The sequence below is a fragment of the Salmo trutta genome, chromosome 17, assembly GCF_901001165.1.
Source record: "Salmo trutta chromosome 17, fSalTru1.1, whole genome shotgun sequence".
NCBI lineage: Eukaryota > Metazoa > Chordata > Actinopteri > Salmoniformes > Salmonidae > Salmo > Salmo trutta.
In genome coordinates this window covers 52,939,990-52,964,210 of record NC_042973.1, presented here as the reverse complement: position 1 = coordinate 52,964,210, position 24,221 = coordinate 52,939,990, and the positions used below count along the sequence as shown (strand labels likewise).

General features: G+C 40.6%; 1 protein-coding gene and 1 long non-coding RNA gene across 9 annotated transcripts in view; both read right to left on the bottom strand.

Moving 5' to 3' along the window:
- LOC115152405 (membrane-associated guanylate kinase, WW and PDZ domain-containing protein 2) overlaps positions 1 to 24,221 on the bottom strand; it is a 325,515-nt gene that overhangs the window by 208,400 nt on the left and 92,894 nt on the right. The window lies entirely within an intron of this gene.
- Positions 16,897 to 17,780, bottom strand: LOC115152409 (uncharacterized). The gene is made up of 3 exons (XR_003867479.1): positions 17,620 to 17,780; positions 17,434 to 17,509; positions 16,897 to 17,317 (listed from the first exon to the last, which is right to left on the bottom strand). It is a non-coding gene; the product is annotated as an uncharacterized LOC115152409 (long non-coding RNA).

Genomic DNA, 24,221 nt, shown 5'->3' with positions numbered 1-24,221 from the left:
GTACCATTTTACCAAGTCCCCTTCCGAAAATGCTATTCCCAGCCGATTGTTCTGCATCATAATGCTTGATGCACTGTTGTTAGTAATTAGATTTACCCACATAAACCTTGTGGGTTTACCTCAGGTAACTTGATATTAATAAGGTTACGGCTATTTGGTGAGAAATATCACTGTTCGCCTGGGCACACGTTGTGGTGACCGACAGAGACGGCTGGTGCATATCTATCAAAAGTGAAACATTTTCTGGTTATAGTTAGCAAAACAATTATAAACCGAAAAAGATGTAAAACCTAACACCTTTTCAAGATGTTACCAATTTAAAGACTGGCAGAATACATTTTTAATCGATTAAATTACTTACTTTTATTTATTTTTTGTTGTTTCTTAATGGCTGCTGGATAATTTGATATGCGTCGACATCTGTTCATTCATGGGCATCGAATTGAACGTATGCTGCGCAGGTTCACTGAGTTGCAAACCACATGGATGGTTCTATCTCATTGCTTAGTAGCTAATGGTGATTTGTAGATCTGATGCAGTTGCAACCTCAGATTATGAGCCCATCGAATGTTGTGAAAGAGGTATGTAGTACCCGCAGATGGCCACGGCAAATAGCAAGAGAACTATGAAGTTATAAACCCATAATGTTTTTTGCAGAAAAAAACCCTAACCCTAGGTCTATCCCTTAAAAAAGTTATGTGTAACCCAAGGGGCCAGGCTTCTGGTCTGGAAGCACGCTTTCCACTGTGCTCAGAGGACATTCTCGGTACTGCAGTTTAGTTGAAGTACGGCCTAGAAAGATGGAAAGACAATTCTCATAGATGGCCCCATAAAGTCACAACTTTATAAACTAAACCAAGTATTTGTCCTAAAGACCAATTTTTTTCCCCATCACTCACAGCCAAAGTTGTGTTTCAGGTTCATGCTGTAACGTGGGTGAGCTTATGTCACATGCACACGCTGAAGAGAAATCCCTCACGCACTCTCAACCAGGACCTGCTCATTCATACAGGGAAATTATTAGCACCTGTTGAACATTGCCAGAAGAACAGAAGCAAGAAGAAGAGAAGCTGCAAGAACCTGAATATACCGTAGTGTTCAGCTTTCAACTACACCAAACATGCAAAGCACTTAACTCTAAATGTAAGTTGGTGATCGATTTTTTGTTATTATTATTTTGTTCGGAATTTTGTCATGTTGCATAATGTTGAATAATTTGTGATGAATTGGAAGCTAACGCGTAGCTAGCTAACGTCAGGTAGCTTGAGCATCTTGACAAGGCTTGTGGTTGTTTACTTGTTAGCTATTATAGCTATAAACACAAACACTGTTTGATAAGATAATTGTGAGGATAATATTTATTGAGTGACATTCATTCAAATGCATAGCGACATAACTTCTGGTTGCACCAGCTATCTTAAATAGCTATCCCATCTGGTTTGCGCTAAGTCGGACCACCATTTGTTTTTCAACACACACTGTGAGAGCAAAATTTCAAGATTATGTTATTATACTTTTATTGCATCAAATGGTTGTTTTATGCAACAGAATAGAGTATTTTGTTAACTATTGTGTGTGTTCTACTGAGGATTGGCTTCTGGGAGATAACACTGACAGGAGATTTACGATGTCATTTGGGTGATAAAACCTAAAGAGCATTCCAGAGCATGAGTTAATTTTTATGTTCTATACCGTACCAGGGAGAGAGATGGTTCCAGTTTGGAGTCGGAGGGACAGACACTGGTCTCTACACAATGAAAACTGTTGACACAGCAGATACTGTCTGCTATGTATTATAGGTATCTTTCATACAAATCTTAACCTTGTGACCCATTCTATATATCTGTTGTCGTCATGTAGGTTGAAAGGGGTTTATCTTGGCTATAAAAGACCATTGTACTTTTGTCTTGGGGCTCTTAACGAATCATCTTAGCGTGATTTGTCGACCAGCCATCGCTTTTGCAAAGCTCTCACTAATAAAGATTCAGTTTAAGTATAACTCTGACTTGTGTGATAAGTTTGTCTCTCCTCATTTGATAATAAAGAAATGAACGACCACAAGACCTCCAGGCTGTGTAAGGGCTATTTGACCAAGAAGAAGAGTAATGGAGTTCTGTATCAGATGACTTGGCCTCCACAAACACCTGACCTCAACCCAATTGAGATGGTTTGGGATGAGTTGGACAGCAGAATGAAGGAAAAGCAGCCAATAAGTGCTCAGCATATGAGGGAATTCCTTCAAGACTGTTGGAAAAGCATTCCAGGGGAAGCTGGTTGAGAGAATGCCAAGAGTGTGCAAAGCTGTCATCAAGGCAAAGGGTGACTACGTTGAAGAATCTAAAATCTATTTTGATTTGTTTAACACTTTTTTGGTTACTACATGATTCCATATGTGTAATTTCATAATTGTGATGTCTTCAGTATTATTTTACAATGTAGAAAATAGTAAAAAATAAAGGAAGATCCTGAAATAAGTAAGTGAGTCCAAACTTTTGACTGGTACTATATGTATAGGGGAAAGGTGACTAGGCATCAGGTTATACACTATACACACAAAAGTACACTGCTTCAAATGAGATGATTCGGCTATTTCAGCCACACCCGTTGCTGACAGGTGTATAACATTAAGCACATAGCCATGCAATCTTCATAGACAAACATTGACATTAGAATGGCCTTAATGAAGAGCTCAGTGTCTTCACCATCATTGGATGCCACATTTCTAACAAGTTAGTTCGTCAAATTTCTGAATTGCTAGAGCTGCCGCCGTCAACTGTAAGGGCTGTTATTGTGAAGTGGAAACATCTAAGAGCAACAACAGCTCAGCCACGAAGTGGTAGGCCACACAAGCTCACAGAACAGGACCGCCGAGTGCTGAAACGTGTAAACATTATCTGTCCTTGGTTGCAACACTCACTACCGAGTTCCAAACTGCCTCTGGTAGCAACGTCAGCACAAGAACTGTTTGTTGGGAGCTTCATGAAACAGGTTTCCATGGCCGGGCAGCCACACACACAAGCTTAATATCGCCATGCGTAATGCTAAACATCAGCTGGAGTGGTGTAAAGCTCGCCACCATTGGACTATGCAGCAGTGGAAAAACATTCTCTGGAGTGATGAATTATGCTTCACCATCTGGCAGACCGATAGACAAATTTGTGTTTGGCATTGCCAGGAGAATGCTACCTGCCCCAATGTATTGTGCCAACTGTTAAGTTTGGGAGGCGGAATAATAGTCTGGGACGGTTTTCATGGTTCGGGCTAGGCCCCTTAGTTCCAATGAAGGGGAAATCTTAACACTACAGTATACAATGACATTCTAGACAATTCTGTGCTTCCAAATTTGTGGCAACAGTTTGGGGAAGGGCCTTTCCTGTTTCAGCATGATAATGCCCCCGTGCACAAAGCGAGGTCCATGGGTCAAAGACTTATTAGGTTTTCACTTTTTTTTTTTTTTTTACAGCAATTGCAATTCCCTAAAAGGCTTTTTTATGTTCATTGGAGTGTCACCTACTGTATGCCCTTATATTAGTTATATTCAAGAAGAAAGCCAATAATTCAGTTTTATTGTGATTCATATGAATGTACCCTAGTAAAATGTCATTCAGTATAACACTAAGTGTTTTTTTAAAATTGTAATTCTATGCCCATTTTTCATAATCACAAGGTTATATATCCATGCTTAGACTAGCAGAAATATAACTACGCAGAAAAAATTACATTATTTTATTTTGAATACCACATATTTGATGTGTCACGGGTACAACTCAAAATGTGTTGGTTATTTACAAAAACGTCTTGCCTTACACTGATTTTTTTTTTTTATCTATGGAAATATCTTTCACTCCACCCTTTGAGATTTGTTTTTGTATCTCTGAGTCAACAAAACAAAGTTATTGTATTTGAATATAAAATACTGGTGTTATACTGTATGACAATATTTTGTTACCCTGAATGATACATATCACCAAGGCCCACAAATATTGATTAAATGTGATTCTTTCAGCAATAACAATAATGATCCTATGAACTATTATTAATAGCTGCAATAGTAGTTTTCTTTTAGCTATTTTCTAAGTTATAAAACTGTAAAAAACGGAATAGGATGTTTAAAATGTGGCAGGCTAGCTGAACTTCCATACTAGAGAGAGAAATGACCCATACGCCACACACAAAGATCATGGGTTTTACTATGCAACATAGTTTAACTGATACATGAGGTAGTCTTTCCTCCCTAGCAATGGGATCTGCGTTAATATTTTGTCTGTGCCATGCAGCCCTCTCCTTATTAGGCAACGGCATCTACAGTATAAAGATAATGTGCATTGAAATACCTTAAAATGCCATAAAATAGTTTAAAATTACAATATTCAGTATTCATACAAGTAAATATGAATTGCATGATTAAATGTTATAAACTAGTGAAAACATGGGATAAGAAAGCTCCTGTCATTCAGCATAACAGGTGACATTGTGGTATGACATGAAACTTTTGTTGTGCTGAAGGACAAAAGCGTGATACTGAAGGACGGATTTCATACAAACATATTTAACAGGCAGTTCCTTGGCCACCTATATAAAGTAATGACCTTGACTTATAAAGATTATCATTCATTTTCAAATTTAATATAGCTTTTTATAAAATAATAACATTACAATTATGCTTTCTCTGCTGTACTGAAGGACATGCGTTTTTGTTACAAAGGTTACTAGAGGGTGGAAAGGTGAAATCATCAAATATTTCAGAGATTTACTCACCTCATCACATTGATAGAGGGTCTTCAATGGGTCTTCTTTGTGATGTCACACACTGTCACATGATTACCATCATGTGATATGCTTTAAAATGGCTATTTACCTTTGTTATACTGAATGAGATTGATGAAGTTTTTTTTTTAAATTAGATACTGTATTTCGCCCATTATTCTATATATTGTTGCAAACACTAACAATTATGCCATGGGTGTTAATTTACATTTTTAGGATGACACTTTTAAAAAAACACTTCTGTCATTTGAATTTTAACCCGACAGTTACAGTGAAGGACATTGACACTTTAGAGCTCAAAAACCCTCTTAATTTAATAGTTTGCAACACAAATATTTCTGGGTCAAAAGAAGGGTAAGAGTTGAGTGATTTAATAAAATATTTATACATATAAATCTTTTTATGTTAAATGAATGGCCTTCGGACAAATTTACGTCTCGTCTTTGACCCCAATACAGAAATGGTTTGTCGAGATCAGTGTGGAAGAACTTGATTGGCCTGCACAGAGCCCTGACCTCAACCCCATCGAACACCTTTGGGATGAATTGGAACGCTGACTGCAAGCCAGGCCTAATCGCCCAACATCAGTGTCCGACCTCACTAATGCTCTTGTGACTGAATGGAAGCAAGTCCCCGCAGCAATGTTACAACATGTAGTGAAAGCCTTCCCAGAAGAGTGGAGGCTGTTATAGCAGCAAAGGAGGGACCAACTCCATATTAATGCCCATGTTTTTGGAATGAGATGTTCGACAAGCAGGTGTCCACATACATTTGGTCATGTAGTGTATGATAAACTGAATACTGTAGCGGCAGCGTAAATGATGATTGTATGTGAGTGTGTGTGCGTGTGTGTAGATTCAGTATAAATGTGTGTGCATGATATGTATATGTGTGCGTGAGTGTGTAGAGTCCTGTGAGTATGCATAGAGACAAGGGTCAAGTGAGATAGTCCGTGCAGCCATTCTGTTGTAGTTTTTTTCAGGGGGTTGTGTAGCCATTCTGTTAGCTATTTAGCAGTTTTATGGCTTGGGGATAGAAGCTGTTCAGGAGCCTGTTAGCGTCAGACTTGATGCACTGGTACCGCTTGCCGTGCGGAAGCAGAGAAAATAGTCTTAGGTGGCTAGAGTTCTTAACAATTTTCCGGGCCTTCCATTCACACCGCCTGATATAGAGGTCCTGGATGACAGGGAGCTTGGGCCCAGTGATGTACTGGGCTGTCCACACCACCCTCTGTAGCACCATGCGATGGAGGGTGGTGTTGTTGCCATACCAAGCAGTGATGCAACTAGTCAAGATGTTCTCAATGGTGCAGCTGTATAACTTTTGGAGGATTTGAGGGCCCATGCCAAACCTTTTCAACATCCTGAGGGGGAAGAGGCTCTGTCGTTCCTTCTTCACAACTCAGCGTGTGTGATTGGACCATTTAAAGTCCTTAATGATTTGGACACTGAGGAACTTGAAGCTGTCAAACCGCTCCACTTCAGAATGGTTGTTGTGGACGGGGGCATGGTTGTTGTCCCGTTACCACACTGCCAGGTCACTGACCTCCTCCCTGTAGGCTCTCTCATCGTCGCTGGTGAACAGCTCTACCATCGTCGTGTCAGCAGCAAATTCTGTTAGAACAGGGAGTATACGAGGGGACTAAGCACACACCCCTGTGGGGTCCCCGTGTTGAGGATCAGCATGGTGGAGAGGATGTTGCCTACACTCACCACCTAGGGTCGGTCCGACAGAAAGTCCAGGATCCAGTTGCAGAGGGAGGTGTTCAGTCCCAGGGTCCTAAGCTTGGTGACAAGCTTGCAGGGGACATGGTGTTGAACGCTAAGCTGTAGTCAATGAACAGCATTCTCACATACAGTTGAAGTTCGAAGTTTACATACACCTTAGCCAAATACATTTAAACTCAGTTTTTCACAATTCCTGACATTTAATCATAGTAAAAATTCCCTGTCTTAGGTCAGATAGGATCACCACTTTATTTTAAGAATGTGAAATGTCAGAATAATAGTAGAGAGAATTATTTATTTCAGCTTTTATTTCTTTCATCACATTCCCAGTGGGTCAGAACTTAACATACACTCCATTAGTATTTGGTAGCATTGCCTTTAAATTGTTTAACTGCAATCCGGTGAAATTGCAGAGCGCGAAATTCAAACTACAGTATTATAAATATTTAACTTTCATAAAATCACAAGTGTAATACATCAAAATAAAGCTGAAATTATTGTTAATCCAGCCGCTGTGTCAGATTTCAAAAAGGCTTTACGGCAAAAGCAAACCATGAAATTATCTGAGGACAGCGCCCCGCATACAAACACATGAAAAACATATTTCAAACAGGCAGGTGCGACATGAAAGTCAGAAATTGCAACCTTTGATGATCTTCTTCTGTTGGCACTCCAAAAAGGCCCAGTTACATCACAAATGGTCCTTTTGTTCGATAATGTCCTTCTTTATATCCATAAAAACTCAGTTTAGCTGGTGCGCTAATAATCCACCCAGTTTCCCTCCATCAAAATGCATACAAAATGAATCCCAAACGTTACTAATAAACTTTTCCAAACAAGTCAAACAACATTTATAAACAAACCATAGGTACCCTAATACGTAAATAAATGATACAATTTAAGACGGAGAATCGGTATTGTCTTTACCGGAGAAAAATACCAAAGAACGCGCTCTCTTCCACGAGCTTGGAAACACTACAGCGAAAATGGGAGCCACCTAGAAAAACTACAATTTCTGGCTGATTTCTCCAAAAACCAGCCTGAAACTCTTTCTAAAGGCTGTTGAAATTTAGTAGAAGCCCTAGGAACTGCAATATGGGAGGACTTGGCCTTATAATAAAAGTGATAGCCATTGAAAATTGTGGTAGACTGAATTTTTGTGGGCGGGGGGATGGTTTGTCCTCTGGGTTTCGCCTGCCATATCTGTTCTGTTATACTCACAGACATAATTTTAACAGTTCTTGAAACTTTAGAGTGTTTTCCATCCAAATCTATGCATATGCATATCTTAGCTTCTGGGCCTGAGTAACAGGCGGTTTACTTTGGGCACGCTTTTCATCCGGACGTCAAAATACTGCCCCATGTAGGTCCATTGCTTGGTGAAGAGTTTTTATTATCTGATACATTTTTGCATAATACATCCCATGCCTCAACTGTATTTGCCCAAGCTTTATTTATCACGGCCACTGATCGCTCTATACGAACAATATCTTGAAAATATGATAACCATGTTTGAGGCCAGAGGATTGTAGGGGTAATCCAAGCACTAAAGATAACTTTTTTTGCTGCTGTAAACCCCACATAAATGATTATTTTCTGAACCAGTTGCAATACAAGTGATGAGTCATCATTCAACAAAAATAAAGGTGGATCTTTGTTCACAGGGAAACCCATAATTTTTCTAAAGAAATCTGAAACATATGACCAGAACTGGGACACCATAGGACATTCCCAAAACATTAGTGTTCCAAAAGCATTCATATGGCATCTATCACATATTGGAGTTGGAATCAGCTTCATCTTAAAACGTCTAAATAGGTTGCATAACTGCTATGTATAAGGTTAGAATGTATAAGCTGGTGTGCTGGGTTTTTAGAGGTAACAAATACATTTTCCCAAATGGTATCCCAGTTCAGGTCATGCCCCAATCCCTGCATTTCGCGGTTCCATACCAGAGTGACACCCAATGTAGCCCATCAGAGGGTTAACGTGTTTAAATGTTTTACTCACGTCAGCCACTGAGAAGGAGAGGGTGTTAGCGAGCCGCGACGGTGGCACTGTATTATCCTCAAAGTCGGACAAAGAAGGTGTTTAGTTTGTCTGGAAGCGTGACGTCGGTATCCGTGATGTGGCTGTTTTGGCTTTTGTAGTCCGTGATTTCCTGTAGACCCTGCCACATACATCTTGTGTCTGAGCCATTGAATTGCTACTCCACCTTGTCCCTGTACCGGCATTTCGCTAGTTTGATTGCCTTGCGGAGGGAATAATTACACTGTTTATATTCAGCTATATAATCAGACCTCTTTCCATGGTTAAATGCAATGGATCGTGCTTTCAGTTTTTCGCGAATGCCGCCATCCATCCACGGTTTCTGGTTAGGGTAGGTTTTAATAGTCACAGTGGTTGTGACATCTCCAATGCACTTATTTATAAACGGCGATTGGTCAGACCAGCATTGAATGGTTCTCCTCACAGGTACATCCTGATTGAGTTTCTGCCTATAAGCCGGGATGAGCAAGATGGCGTCGTGGTCGGATTTGCCGAAGGGAGGGCGGGGGAGGGCTTTGTATGCATTGCGGAAGTTAGAGTAGCAGGGATCGAGAGCATTAGCCCTACGTGTCGTGCAATCAATATGCTGATAAAATGTAGGTAACATTGATCTCAAATGTGCTTTGTTAAAATCCCCATCTACAGTAAATGCAGGCTCTGGGTATATAGTTTCCAGTTTACTACATAGAATCCAGTGAAGTTCCTTGAGGGCCATCTTGGTGTTCGCTTGAGGGGAGGATGTACACAGCTGTGACTATAACTAATGAGAATTCTCTTGGTAGGTAGAATGGCCGGCATTTGATGGTAAGGAATTCTAGGTCGGGTGAGCAGAAGGACTTGAGTTGCTGTGTGTTGTTATGATCACACCATGAGTTGTTAATCGTAAAGCATACACCCCCACCCTTCCTCTTCCCAGAGAGGTGTTTATCTTTGTCAGCGTGATGCATGGAGAAGCCCGGTGGCTGGACCGATTCCGACAACATATCCCGAGAGAGCCATGTTTCTATGTAACAGAGAATGATGTCTTTCTGGAAGGCAACCCTTGCTCGAATTTCATCTACCGTGTTGTCAAGAGACTGGACATTGGCGAGTAGTATACTCGGGAGCGGTGAGCCCGTTAACAAAGCCTGACCAGAAGACCGCTCTGTCTGCCCCTTCTGCAACGCTGTTGTTTTCGGTCAGTTGCTGGGATTAGATCCATTGTCCTGGGTGGTGGTCCGAAGAGAGGATCTGCTTCAGGAAAGTCGTATTACTGATCGTAATGTTGGTAAGTTGATGTTGCTCTTATATCCAATAGTTCTTCCCAGCTGTATGTAATAAGATTTCCTGGGGTAACAATGTAAGAAATAATACATAAAAAAACAAAATACTGCATAGTTTCCTAAGAACGTGAAGCGAGGCGACAATCTCTGTCGGCGCCATTTTTTCTGTGTTGTGGAACGTTGTAGACAGAAAGACTTGGATAGAATGTTTCCCATCGGCACAACTGCTTGGGATGCAGAATACGACGTTTTTAACATGGAGATAAATCCTTTACCAAAACCAAAGGCCTCCAAAACACACCATAAATAGTTCCCTTCTAGCCTATCAAAGGCTTTTTCTGCATCCAAACTAAAAAGTGCAGCAGGGACTGGGTTGTTTTCAGACTCATTTATGATATGGAATAGACGTCTAATATTTTCTGAGGCTAAATTACCCTTTATAAACCCAGTTTGATCGTTGCTAATTAGATGTCCTACAAGCAGTTCTAATCTGTTGTCAAGTACCTTTGCAAACAGCTTGAGCTATGTTGTAATAAGGCTTAAGGGCCTATAACTTTTACAGTCTAGGGGAGATTTGTCCTTTTTAACAAAACTATAATCAGTGAGGTGTTTTGGTCTGGAATTCTCCATGTTTTAATGCATGATTGAGAGAACCAAGAATTAGTGGCCCAACAATATCCCATATTTCAAGAAACAGCTCAGAAGGGAAACCATCAAGTCCTGGTGATTTGCCTCTTTTCATAGATGTTAATGCATTCCTGAGTTCTTCATGAGTAAGTGGGGAATCAAGGAATCCAGATTGCTCTCTGTCGAGTTTGGGAAGGCCCAATGATGATACGAAGTGTGTCATCTTACTGTGATCAGGGTCCGCCTCTGACGTATATAATTGGGAATAAAACAGCCATAACGCATCATTAATTTCTGCTGGGTCATGTGATATCTTACCAGATGGTGATTGAATTGTATTGATACAAGAAAACACCTAATTTTGCTTAAGCCTTGCAGCCAAAATTCTACTAGCTTTCTCCCCTGCAGAATGGTATGTTACTCTTGTGCGATGCATTATACATTTTGCTTTAGATTTTAGTAAAGTGTTAAACTCATGTTTTAATGCTGTTAAAATCTTCCCCTTTAGCTCTGTACATTTTTGTTTCTGCTAATTTTCAACCAGAGCAATCTGTTTTTCCAGATCTACTACTTTTTTACTGCGAGTTGAGTTAAGATGTGAGGCAAAGAAGGTACAGTTTCCTCTCAGAAAACATTTTGTCACCTCCCAAAGTGACTCAGGGGATGTGGCTGTATCTGTATTAAACAATACAAATTCTTTCAACTTTTCTGAAAGTTTTGTCAAAAATGCAATATTCTGCAGCAATGTTGTGTTGAAGCGCCATTTTCTGTCACTTTTCTGATTGTAGCTGTCAAGTAAAATACTATACAGGACAGCTCCATGGTGAGAAATGACTATGGGGAGCATCTCGGTTGTCTGAATACACCTGTTTATATAGGGAGATACAAATATGTAGTGTATCCGTGAAAATGTATTATGTCTTGAAGAAAAGAAAGTGTAATCTTTGACAGTCAAATACCTTAGACGCCATGCGTCTAAAATATACTGCTCAAAAAAATAAAGGGAACACTTAAACAACACATCCTAGATCTGAATTAAATAAATAATCTTATTAAATACTTTTTTCTTTACATAGTTGAATGTGCTGACAACAAAAATCACACAAAAATAATCAATGGAAATCCAATTTATCAACCCATGGAGGTCTGGATTTGGAGTCACAATCAAAATTAAAGTGGAAAACCACACTACAGGCTGATCCAACTTTGATGTAATGTCCTTAAAACAAGTCAAAATGAGGCTCAGTAGTGTGTGTGGCCTCCACGTGCCTGTATGACCTCCCTACAATGCCTGGGCATGCTCCTGATGAGGTGGCGGATGTTCTCCTGAGGGATCTCCTCCCAGACCTGGACTAAAGCATCCGCCAACTCCTGGATAGTCTGTGGTGCAACGTGGCGTTGGTGGATGGAGCGAGACATGATGTCCCAGATGTGCTCAATTGGATTCAGGTCTGGGGAACGGACGGGCCAGTCCATAGCATCAATGCCTTCTTCTTGCAGGAACTGCTGACACACTCCAGCCACATGAGGTCTAGCATTGTCTTGCATTAGGAGGAACCCAGGGCCAACCGCACCAGCATATGGTCTCACAAGGGGTCTGAGGATCTCATCTCGGTACCTAATGGCAGTCAGGCTACCTCTGGCGAGCACATGGAGGGCTGTGCGGCCCCCCAAAGAAATGCCACCCCACACCATGACTGACCCACCGCCAAACCGGTCATGCTGGAGGATGTTGCAGGCAGCAGAACGATCTCCACGGCGTCTCCAGACTCTGTCACGTGCTCAGTGTGAACCTGCTTTCATCTGTGCAGAGCACAGGGCGCCAGTGGCGAATTTGCCAATATTGGTGTTCTCTGGCAAATGCCAACCGTCCTGCACGGTGTTGGGCTGTAAGCACAACCCCCACCTGTGGACGTCGGGCCCTCATACCACCCTCATGGAGTCTGTTTCTGACCATTTGAGCAGACACATGCACATTTGTGGCCTGCTGGAGGTCATTTGGCAGGGCTCTGGCAGTGCTTCTTCTGCTCCTCCTTGCACAAAGGCGGAGGTAGCGGTCCTGCTGCTGGGTTGTTGCCCTCCTACGGCCTCCTCCACGTCTCCTGATGTACTGGCCTGTCTCCTGGTAGCGCCTCCATGCTCTGGACACTACGCTGACAGACACAGCAAACCTTCTTGCCACAGCTCGCATTGATGTGCCATCCTGGATGAGCTGCACTACCTGAGCCACTTGTGTGGGTTGTAAGACTCAGTCTCATGCTACCACTAGAGTGAAAGCATCGCCAGCATTCAAAAGTGACCAAAACATCAGCCAGGAAGCATAGGAACTGAGAAGTGGTCTGTGGTCCCCACCTGCAGAACCACTCCTTTATTGGGGGTGTCTTGCTAATTGCCTATAATTTCCACCTGTTGTCTATTCCATTTGCACAACAGCATGTGAATTTTATTGTCAATCAGTGTTGCCTCCTAAGTGGACAGTTTGATTTCACAGAAGTGTGATTGACTTGGAGTTACATTGTGTTGTTTAAGTGTTCCCTTTATATTTTATGAGCAGTGTATTAAGCTCTGCAGAAATGAGATCAACAGAAGCCTGATCAGTTTGAGAGTGCGATGAAAGATGAGACCTATCTAACTGAGAATTACATACCTGATTAAAATCTCCTCCCACAACAAGTTGGTATTCTTTAAGATCTAATAGTCTTTTTGAGATAGAACTAAGGAAATTAGAATTCGATATGTTTGGGCAATATATTGAGGCAAAACACATCTTAGTGTGATTTATAACCGTAGTTACAAATACGAAACGTCCTTCATCGTCATTATCAGAACCATCAACCTGAACGCATAGTCTTTTTTATCAAATAATATTAAAACACCTTTCATTTTGTTAGTGGCTGAGGAGTGAGCAACACATTTATAGTATCTGTTTTGGAATCTATTGATATCAGAATGTTTGAGGCGGGTTTCTTGTATTAGGGCGATATCAACCTTTTTGCGTCTGATGTATTCTAAGCATTTGGTACGCTTGATAGCGGAATTCAAAGCATGGGAATTTAATGACATCACGATGAGCTCACGGTTCAACCAGGCAACAAAGAACGCGCTCTCATCCACGGGCATGAAAACACTACAGCCAAAATGGCAGCCACTTAGAAAAACTACAAATTCTAGCTCATTTTTCCAAAAACAAGCCTGAAACTCTTTCTAAAGACTGTTGACATCTAGTGGAAGCCCTAGGTGCTGCAATCTGGGAGGATTCCGCCTCATAATAAACATGACAGCCCGAGGACAAACAGTGGTAGGCTGAATTTTTTGTTGTTGTTGGATGGTTTGTCCTCTGGGTTTTGCCTGCCAAATCAGTTATGTTATACTCACAGACATTATTTTAACAGTTTTAGAATGTTGAGTGTCTTCTATCCAAATCTACCAATTATATGCATATCCTAGCTTCTGGGCCTGAGTAACAGGCAGTTTACTTTGGGCACACTTTTTATCTGGATGTCATAATACTTCCCCCTACCCCAGAGAGGTTATTGGTAACGTTTGGGATTCATTTTGTATTCATTTTGAAGGAGGGAAACCAGTGGATTATTGAATGAAGCGTGCCAGCTAAACTGAGTTTTTGGGGATATAAAGAAGGACTTTATTGAACAAAAGGACCATTTGTGATATAACTGCAACCTTTTGGAGTGCCAACAGAAGTAGATCTTCAAAGGTAAGGCATTTATTATATCGCTATTTCTGACTTTCGTGGCGCACCTGCCTGGTTGAAAAAGGTTTTTCATGCTTTTGTATGCGGGGCGCTGTCCTCAGATAATCGCATGGTGTGCTTTCGCCGTAAAGCTTTTCTGAAATCTGACAGAGCAGCTGAATTAACAAGAAGTGAAGCTTTATTTTGATGTATTACACTTGTATTTTCATGAATGTTAAATATTTATATTTCTGTAATTTGAATTTCGCGCTCTGCAATTTCACCGGATGTTGTCGAGGTGGGTCGCTAGTGGAACGCCTGCGCCAGAAAGGTTAATCCCCATAAACTTTACCCTACCCGAGGACTGCTTTACTGACGGCTAATTATTTTAGCCATCTAACGTTTGCAGCCTGAACCAAAAATGTATCCAGCCAACCTAACCTACCCGGCCAGCCGACTCAGCTAGCGAGCCACATGCCAGCCAGCTGCATTTTAGCCATATAACCAGACTCCTAACAGCCAAGCTAACACATCCACCATGCCCTTCACCAAATTACCTAAATTATGTCGCTGAAGAACAAATAAATATGGGTGAAGTTAACTAGTTAGCTTAGCATTAGTTGTGTCCATCTTACTAGTTAAGATGGGCTTTCATGCGATGGGGTATCCAAGGAAGGAGGGGGGCCATAGTTGTCTGTTTCTTCCGTCTGCAGTGGGGAGCATCTGGAGGAATGGGGGGCAATGACTGGACTCCTTATCTTGTAGTTGTTCTCAGCTGCAAGGTATGCCTCTGCTTCTTCCACAGTATGGAATTCTTGGAGTGTTCCATTTTTCCTGATTCTCAGGATGGCTGGGTATATCAGGAAAGGGCGAAGTCCTCTTTCTTTCATCTGTCATTTAACGTGGTCGAAGGTCGATTTCCTATTCAGTGTGGTTTCGTTGCTGTAGTCTAGGTAGAATTCCAGATTGGATCTTCCATGTCTCGGTGGGTTCCCCGCAGGATATCCACTCAGTCCTCATATCTTAACAGACAGAAAATGAGGGTGCGGCTACGGTTATTATTGCCACTGTAGATTCGGTGTTACCGTTGAATTTCAATTTTCTTCACTTGTACAGCGGTTCCTTTAAGTAATTATAACGTCATAACGAGTCAAGCAAAAAATGTACGATTGAGAGGAATATGTTTGTTAACGAAGAGACAAACGATTGTGCATATCTTTTTGTCATAAAGTTAATTTACAAAATTGCTATTTAGCTCGTTTTTTTTCAGTCATATCCAATACAAGGTGTATCAAACTCAATTCTTTGAATGATGCTGTGTCTGCATGTATGTATTACAATTATACACCTCAACAGTGTTAACCACTCCTGCTCCTGGGACATCAATGATTACACATTGTAACTATGCAATAGACTAGAAACATGATTTAAGTAAAGGCTGATTTGTAATTCATATATACAGAATAAAAAACAGTACATCCTGCCAGCACGCCCACAAGCGAGCCACTCTTCCACGTGGAAGAGAGCAGGAATGAGATGGGAGTAACCATCCAGGCTAGCAAAATAATGTTATGAAACAAGCAGGGAGCAGGTTTCGAACCCTCAACATTCTAGCCCGGCATGCTATCGACTGTGCACAAATGTATTAATTGGGGTTGGGGCCGATTGTGGCAAAAAACACTTTATCAATTGGAATCTTCAACATGTGGAAAAGGGAAAAAGTATTATTATTAGTTTTTCACAGTGTAGCAGGATGGGCTATTAGCTGAACAATAGACTATTCAACCTTTACTAAAGAATTGTCTAATAGCCAAGCTAGGTGTGAACCCCCCCCAACTTGAGCTAGGTGTGACCCCCCCCCAAAAAAAATAACACATGGGTAATGTTCAGAAAAATATATATATATATATTATATATATATATATATATATATATATTGGTCATGGCTCCCGAGTGGTGCAGCGGTCTAAGGCACTGCATCTTGGTGTGAGAGGCTTTACTACAGTCCCTGGTTGGAATTCAGGCTGTATCACATCCGACTGCACACAATTGGCCCAGCGTCATCCGAGTTTGGCCGGGGTAGGCCTTTATTGTAAATAAGAATTTGTTCTTACCTGACTTGCTTAGTTAAATAAAGGTTCAATTTAAAAAAACAACTGCCGGCAACTGCAGCGCAATCAATATGAGGTGAACAGTGACTGGTGCTGAAAATATAGCTAACTTTCTGTGCAAGTGTTGCAGACCAACAGATGAAGAAAACCTACACCAGTCGAGCAATTCATTTCAACAATAATCTTCATTTTAATTTTACTTTACAAACAACAAGAGGGTTTAATTGGAGTCTATTTGCTTAATTGGAGTATATTTCTTAGGAGACCTATATAAAATAGCTTACCTCAGCCAGTTAAGTTATGAGGCTTAACAGCCAAATAGAAGTAGGATGTTTTTTATTAGGTCTACTTACAATTGCAACCGGTCTCCCGTTCGCACGACACAGGAATTATTTAGCTAAGTATCCCAGTACTGTACTGCCAACGTCACGTTGTACAGCGCCATATTTTCCATTCCATCCTTACAGAAACCCAGAAGGTTTTTCATTTTCATGGAATAGAAACACCATAATATTAATCAAATTAATTAAGGAAGTACCAGTCAAAAGTTTGGACATGCCTACTCATTCCCGGATTTTTCTATCTTTTTACTTTTTTCTACATTGTAGAATAATAGTGAAGACATCACACATGAGCAAGTGTAGCCCATCATGCAAATGTTTCCTATTAGCAGGACAATATACTTTTTATAACCCGGCTACTGTTGTGAAAATGCTTCAACTTGCAATGTATTCGATGCTTAAGTACTCTAAAGTGTTACCTTTCTAACTCAAAACAGCAGTACAGTATTTGTTCATCAACATCTTTATGCTTTTGTTAATAAAATAACGAGAAAAAAGACATTCAAATGCGGATGTTTATATTAACCACATTTTAGTCACACTTCCACCCAGCTCCACGACCACAGGTAAAACCTTGCTGAGATGATCAATGTATTTGCTGCATTGTTGTATCGTCAATTTCTCTAGCCAAAACATCTTGATGGCCTTGACCAGTTCATCTTTGCCTGTCGGCTTGGCAGAGTTATGGATGAATGTTTTCAGTTGATGCCAAACAAGTTCGATCGGGTTTAAATCAGGAGACCTACGTGTAGAGATGAAAAAAATATTTGTAGATATACTGTAGGCCTACCGAAGGTGTTGTAGGTCTTTTATTTATTTTTATTTAACCTTTATTTTACTACATAAAGGTCTACTTACTCTGCTGGCATCTTGACCCAGTTTATGGCCTTATTTGCAATGCAAACCCGGGCGGCAGTGTGTTTTGGGTCATTGTCTGCATTTGGAGAAGAAAAAAAGACATTTAGCCTAACAAGTCAAAATTAGGTACAATAATAGAAATATACATGTAAATAGGCCAAAACATAAATATTGCTATAATCCTACTTTGAAAGAAACTATGTGTACCCAGAAACACCTCTCTGACCATCATGTTACTCTAAGAAATCTCGAGCCACGATATCTGAAAAAGGAGGCAAGAGTGAATTATTGTGGAACACATAACAGTCCGTGAGGTGTAGGCTACAGTATTTTATGTACCTTTTGCTTTGTAAATAGCCAAACTTACCATCAAAAATCCAATATGGGCCTGGTGCCTGGCGAGAAATTGCCCCCCGCACATGGAGTTTGAGCGGATGCTTGGGACTCGGCTTGCTTGATCTTCTTCCTTTTGTTCAAGGGCCACGGTTGATTCGTCTGTGAAGATGACATTATTGAATGTCTCGCCAGCTTTGATCCATGCCTGGGCCTGCAGGACGCAAAGTTCTTTGTTTGTCAATCGAATCATTGGGTTGAAACTACAGAACAGTACAAAACAAGCGAACACACATGGTTAATGTTCTGATAATTTAAAAAAATATATAAATAAAAACATTTTTACCGAGCCTTTCCAAGTCCACGCAAGTGTCTTCTACTGTCTTCTGACTGTAATTAGAGCGATGTCGATGTCGTGCCGTGATGCCAGCAGATTACAGATTGCCTTTGCCGATCGCTCATCATCTTCATGAATATAAGCAAGTGATGTCTGCTAAATAATAAAGTTAGGTTTCTCCAGAAATAAATCATTCTAAATAACAACTTGGTTTTATTTACAAATTAGTGAGAATGTCAAGCCCCATGTTCAAGAATTGCCTTTTTCCTAGCTCACTCTAGGTTAAATGAAAAGGAAAGCTCCAAAATATTGTTACTTTTTAAACAAAGCGGTTATTATTATTATTTAATTAATTTAGAATGATATAAAAGCCCCTTAGATATTCTCAGATATTCTCACAGATCCTAATGGAAAATTCCCCTTAGATATTCATTTAGAGTCCTCCAATCCTCTAAATGTAATTATTGGCGGAGAGTCACATCATTGAAAAAAATAAAATTGATATACTGTAGGCCTACCATAGGTGAAATGAGTCTCACTTGTGTTGAGTAATGTACTGTTAAAAATGGTGTAGGTCTTATTTATTTAAAGAGCATATTGAAGTTAGAAGCAAAAGCCTATAACTATTTTAGCAACGTTTCGCGCTGCTCTGAGGCAAGCATGGGGACAGGTCTTGATAAATCAATTAGATTTTATTTTCACTTAATCTCCGTTTGGGTATTGGTTATACAAGAATTAGAAAATGAGGGTGCAGAAATGTTATGCTCTTAGTGTAACCGTTATTTAACTAGGCAAGTCAGTTAAGAACAAATTCTTATTTACAAGGACAGCCTACTCCTTCCGTTGTACAGCGCTATATTTTCCATTCCAACCTAACGGAAACCCTGAGGGTTTAGTTTTTTGTTACTCTCTGAATAGAAACACTATAATATTAAACAAATTAAGCCAAATTTCTTAAAATTAATCCCATATACTATGTCATTCCAAAAAAGGTTTTAAATTCTCTGTTAATGCCAATACGGAAGACTATCAAAGGCTTCTCAAAGATGCCCTCTGGTGGTCAAACTAGCAATAACTTCCATTAACAGAAAAATTGCTGACAAATAGATAACGTGCCACAGAATACTGCAGCAGCCCACAAGGTGTGCCGCAGTATGACACAACATTTAAAGGAGGAACCACTGTAGAAACGGTATCCATTTTGGCAGATTCTCGTGAAGAAAACCTTTTGGGTCAGAACCTTCTGCCGTTTCTTCCAGACCCACAAGACGCATGTTCATTCTCCTCTCTCTCTGTCGTCATGCAATGTAATTTTATCCCGCAGTTGCTTCACTGCATCTCGGCAGGTGGCTACGTCATCTGTAGCTGCCCTGGCGCTAACCTGCATCTCATCACAGCTCCAGACACTTGCATGTGACCGATTGGCTGGCAATGTCGTTTGAGAGTTTTAAGATAGACGTGTTGGAGGCTTCCACCATATCCTTGAGTGATTTAATTTCTCTCGAAAGCAGTTCCTCTAGGGATTCCTTAACTGCTCGTTTGACCATTTAAGTGTAAGCTTAAATGTTTTATTACCATAGCATTTTTGTATGTTCACTATAGTTATGTACTTGGAAATGTATCAAGAGACCAATTCGGCCACTTGTGTACATATGGGCAAACTCGTGACGGACACCTGGGAGACTTGATACAAAATATTATGTCGAGCTCTCATTCTTGAACGTATCAGTCTGAAACTTTGCACATACACTGCCACCCTCTTGTGGACAACATCACAATTACACCCAGCTTCCTAGGTAAATGTATGGCCTTTCTTTTGCATTGCAAAGATGATGCAACAACAACAAAAAAATAGAAAACACATGTTTGTTTGCTTTGACTTTCACCAGATATAATATGTTATATTCTCCTACATTAATTTCACATTTCCACAAACTTCAAAGTATTTCCTTTCAAAAACAGTATCAAGAATATTCATGTTCTTGCTTCATGTCCTGAGGTAGATTTAGATTTGGGTATGTCATTTTAGGCGGAAATTGAGATGAAGTATCCGATCCTTAAGAGGTCAGGTGTGCCTTGTTAACAGTTAATTTGTGAAATTAACTGTACATATTTGTAATTTCCGGTCACAACTTGCGGACTTTACGTGCTGCTGTGCGGTTTGTTGCTAGTTTTTACTTTTTAATTACTGTTTTATATTTAAAAAATGTTCCCCTCACTCAACGTTTTTAAATTAAACTTTTTCACCCCGGATGCTTTATCTGGACATGGTTCTACATGACCTCCACCAGCCGAAGCTAGGCAGTAACACTAACATTATGCCTTCTAATTGCAGTCGCTGTACTCATAATATACAGGAGAACGATCACCTTATGGTGATGATAGCCGTGCTGCAAGCCCAACTTCAGACGCAATCGTTAGGCAATTGCAATTTAAGTGTAGGAAAGGATGAAAGAGCGTCTGTGCCACCAATAAGTAAAATAGTATAAATCCCCTCGCACAATTCCCGCAGCCGAACAGTTTTCTCATGGCTTCTGGAAGGAAATGCTGTAGGAATGCTCAACCGGTGTCGCTCATTCAGCCGACAGAAATTTTCAACCAGTTCTCCCCCTTAAGCAACGAGTCGGAGTCAGAGAACAAGCCTTCTCTGGTCTCTCTTCCGCCCGTTACGGGGTCTGAGACACCGAAGCCTCCCACCATTAGCTCTGACAAATTAAAAACCCTAGTCATTGGCGACTCTATTACCCGCAGTATTAGACTTAAAAAGAATCATCCAGCGATCATACACTGTTTACCAGGGGACAGGGCTACCAACGTTAAGACTAATCTGAAGATGGTGCTGGCTAAGGCTAAGGCTAAATCTAGCGAGTGTAGAGAGTATAGGGATATTGCTATCTACATCGGCACTAACGATGTTAGGATGGAACAGTCAGAGGTCACCAAGCGCCACATAGCTTCAGCGTGTAAATCAGCTAGAAAGATGTGTAGGCATTGAGAACTGTCTCTGGCCCACTCCCAGTTAGGGGGAGTGATGAGCTCTACAGCAGTCTCACAACTCAATCGCTGGTTGAAAACTGTTTTCTGCCCCTCCCAAAAGATACAATTTGTAGATAATTGGCCCTTTTTCTGGGACTCCCCCACAAACAGGACCAAGCCTGGCCTGTTGAGGAGTGACGGACTCCATCCTAGCTGGAGGGGTGCGCTCATCTTATCTATGAACATAGACAGGGCTCTAACACCTCTAGCTCCACAATGAGATAGGGTGGTGTTCGCCTTAGCAATCTCACTGGAATAAAGACCTCCCCCATTCCTGTCATTTTTTTAAAGAGATTGTGATATCTCACATCTCAAAATAGGGCTACTTAAATGTTAGATCCCTCACTTCCAAGGCAGTTATAGTCAATGAACTAATCACTGATCATAATCTTGATGTGATTGGCCTGACTGAAACATGGCTTAAGCCTGATGAATTTACTGTGTTAAATGAGGCCTCTCCTCATTTAAGAAGATGCCTCATTTACAGCGTTCCTCACTGAGTTCCCTGAATTCCTATCAGACCTTGTAGTCATGGCAGACAATATTCCAATTTTTGGTGACTTTAATATTCACATGGAAAAGTCCACAGACCCACTCCAAAAGGCTTTCGGAGCCATCATCGACTGGGTTTTGTCCAACATATCTCTGGACCTACTCACTGCTACAGTCATACTCTGGACCTAGTTTTGTTCCGTGGAATAAATATTGTGGATCTTAATGTTATGTTCTTCCTCATAATCCTGGACTATCGGACCACCATTTTATTAAGTTTGCAATCGCAAAAAATAATCTGCTCAGAGCCCAACCAAGGATCATCAAAAGCCGTGGTATAAATTCTCAGACAACCCAAAGATTCCTAGATGCCCTTTCAGACTGCCTCCACCTACCCAAGGACCTCAGAGTACAAAAATCGGAACTAAATTTAAACTTGCATAATACCCTAGATGCAGCAGCTCCCCTAAAAACTAAAAACATTTGTCATAAGAAACTAGCTCCCTGGTATACAGAAAATACCCGAGCTCTGAAGCAAGCTTCCATAAAATTGGAACGGAAATGGCGCCACACCAAACTGAAAGTCTTCCGACTAGCTTGGAAAGACAGTACCGTGCAGTATCGAAGAGCCCTCACTGCTGCTCGATCATCCTATTTTTCCAACTTAATTTAGGATAATAACAACAATCCAACATTTATTTTTGATACTGTCGCAAAGCTAACTAAATACAGTATTCCCCAAGAGAGGATGGCTTTCGCTTCAGCAGTGATAAATTCATTAACTTATTTGACGAAAAGATTATGATCAATAGAAAGAAAAATATGGACTCCTCTTTAAATCTGTATATTCCTCCAAAGCTCAGTTGTCCTGCACAACACAACACTGCCAGGACCTAGGATCAAGGGAGACACTCACATTTTTTTATATTATATCTCTTGACACATTGATGAAAATAATCATGGCTTCTAAACCTTCAAGCTGCATACTGGACCCTATTCCAACTAAACTGCTGAACGAGCAGCTTCCTGTGCTTTGCCCTCCTATGTTGAACATAATAAATGGCTCCCTATCCACCGGATGTGTACCAAACTCACAAAAAGTGGCAGTAATAAAGCCTCTCTTGAAAAAAAAAAAAAACCTTGACCCAGAAAATCTAAAAAACTATCAGCCTATATCGAATCTCCCAATACTCTCAAAAACAAAATTAAAAGCTGTTCCGCAGCAACTCACTGCCTTCCTGAAGACAAACAATGTATACGAAACGCTTCAGTCTGGTTGTAGATCCCATCATAGCACTGAGACCGCACTCGTGAAGGTGGTAAATTACCATTTAATGGCGTCAGACCAAGGCTCTGCATCTGTCCTCCTAGATCTTAGTGCTGCTTTTGATACAGTCGTTCATCCTTTAAAAGTTGCAGCGTACAGCAGCACAGCTTGTATGGTGCCGCAGAATTCTATGGCACGTTATTTAAGTGTCAGCCATTGTAAACATTACAGCTAGTTAGTGCTAGTTTGACCACCAGAGGGCATCTTTGAGAAGCATTTGATAGCCTTCAATAGTGGCTGTACAAGAGAATTTAAAACCTTTTTTTGTAAGAACATAGTATATGGGACTGACTAAGAAATGTTGTTTAATTAATTTGATTAATATTATGGTGTTTCTATTCCAAGTAAAACCCTATGGGTTTCCGTTAGGATGGAATGGAAAATATGGCACTGAACAACGTGACGGTTGGGAGTAGGCTACAGTACTGGGCTATTTAGCTAAAGAATCCCTGTGTTGTGCTGGCATGCGGGAGACCGGGGTTCAATTCCCCGATGGGGAGGAAGGAGTAGGCTGTCCTTGTAAATAAGAATTTGTTCTTAACTGACTTTCCTAGTTAAATAAAGGTTACACTAAGAGCATAACATTTCTACACCCTAATTGTAGTCTAAACAATACCCAAACGGAGATTCAGTTAAAATGCTCGTCTCAGAGCAGTGTGAAAGGGTGCTAAAATAGTTGTAGGTTATTGCTTCAAATCATATTGCTTCTAACTTCAATATACTCGTTAAATAAATAAGACCTACACCACTTTTAACAGCACATTACACAACACTAGTGAGACTCATGTCGCCTACAGTAGGCCAACAGCATATCTAAAAATATTTTAGTTCAATGACGTGACTGACAATAATTACAAATGGGTCTTCCGTGGCGGCCGGCATGGGTATCAAACCTGCATCTGTAGCAACACATGTTGCACTGCAATGCACTGTCTTAGACCCCTGCACCAATCAGGAGTTATTTTATAATACTGTACATGGTGTCCAGGTCAGGATAACCAAAACATTTCTTTATTAAAGAATATCAGAAAGAATGTTGGTACTTATTTATTTTGATCTAAAGCCATGAATGAGTGAGTTACTCAGCTTTATGTAGGTGCCGGGCTATACGACTGTGCCATCAACTTGAGAATATATAACGATATTTTGGAGGTTATTTTGTTATCAAAAAAACAAGGCCAAAACATTTATTTCTGTTTTTAGAGGGAGAAACGCTGGGCCAATTGTGCACCGCCCTATGGGACTCCCAATCACGGTCATATG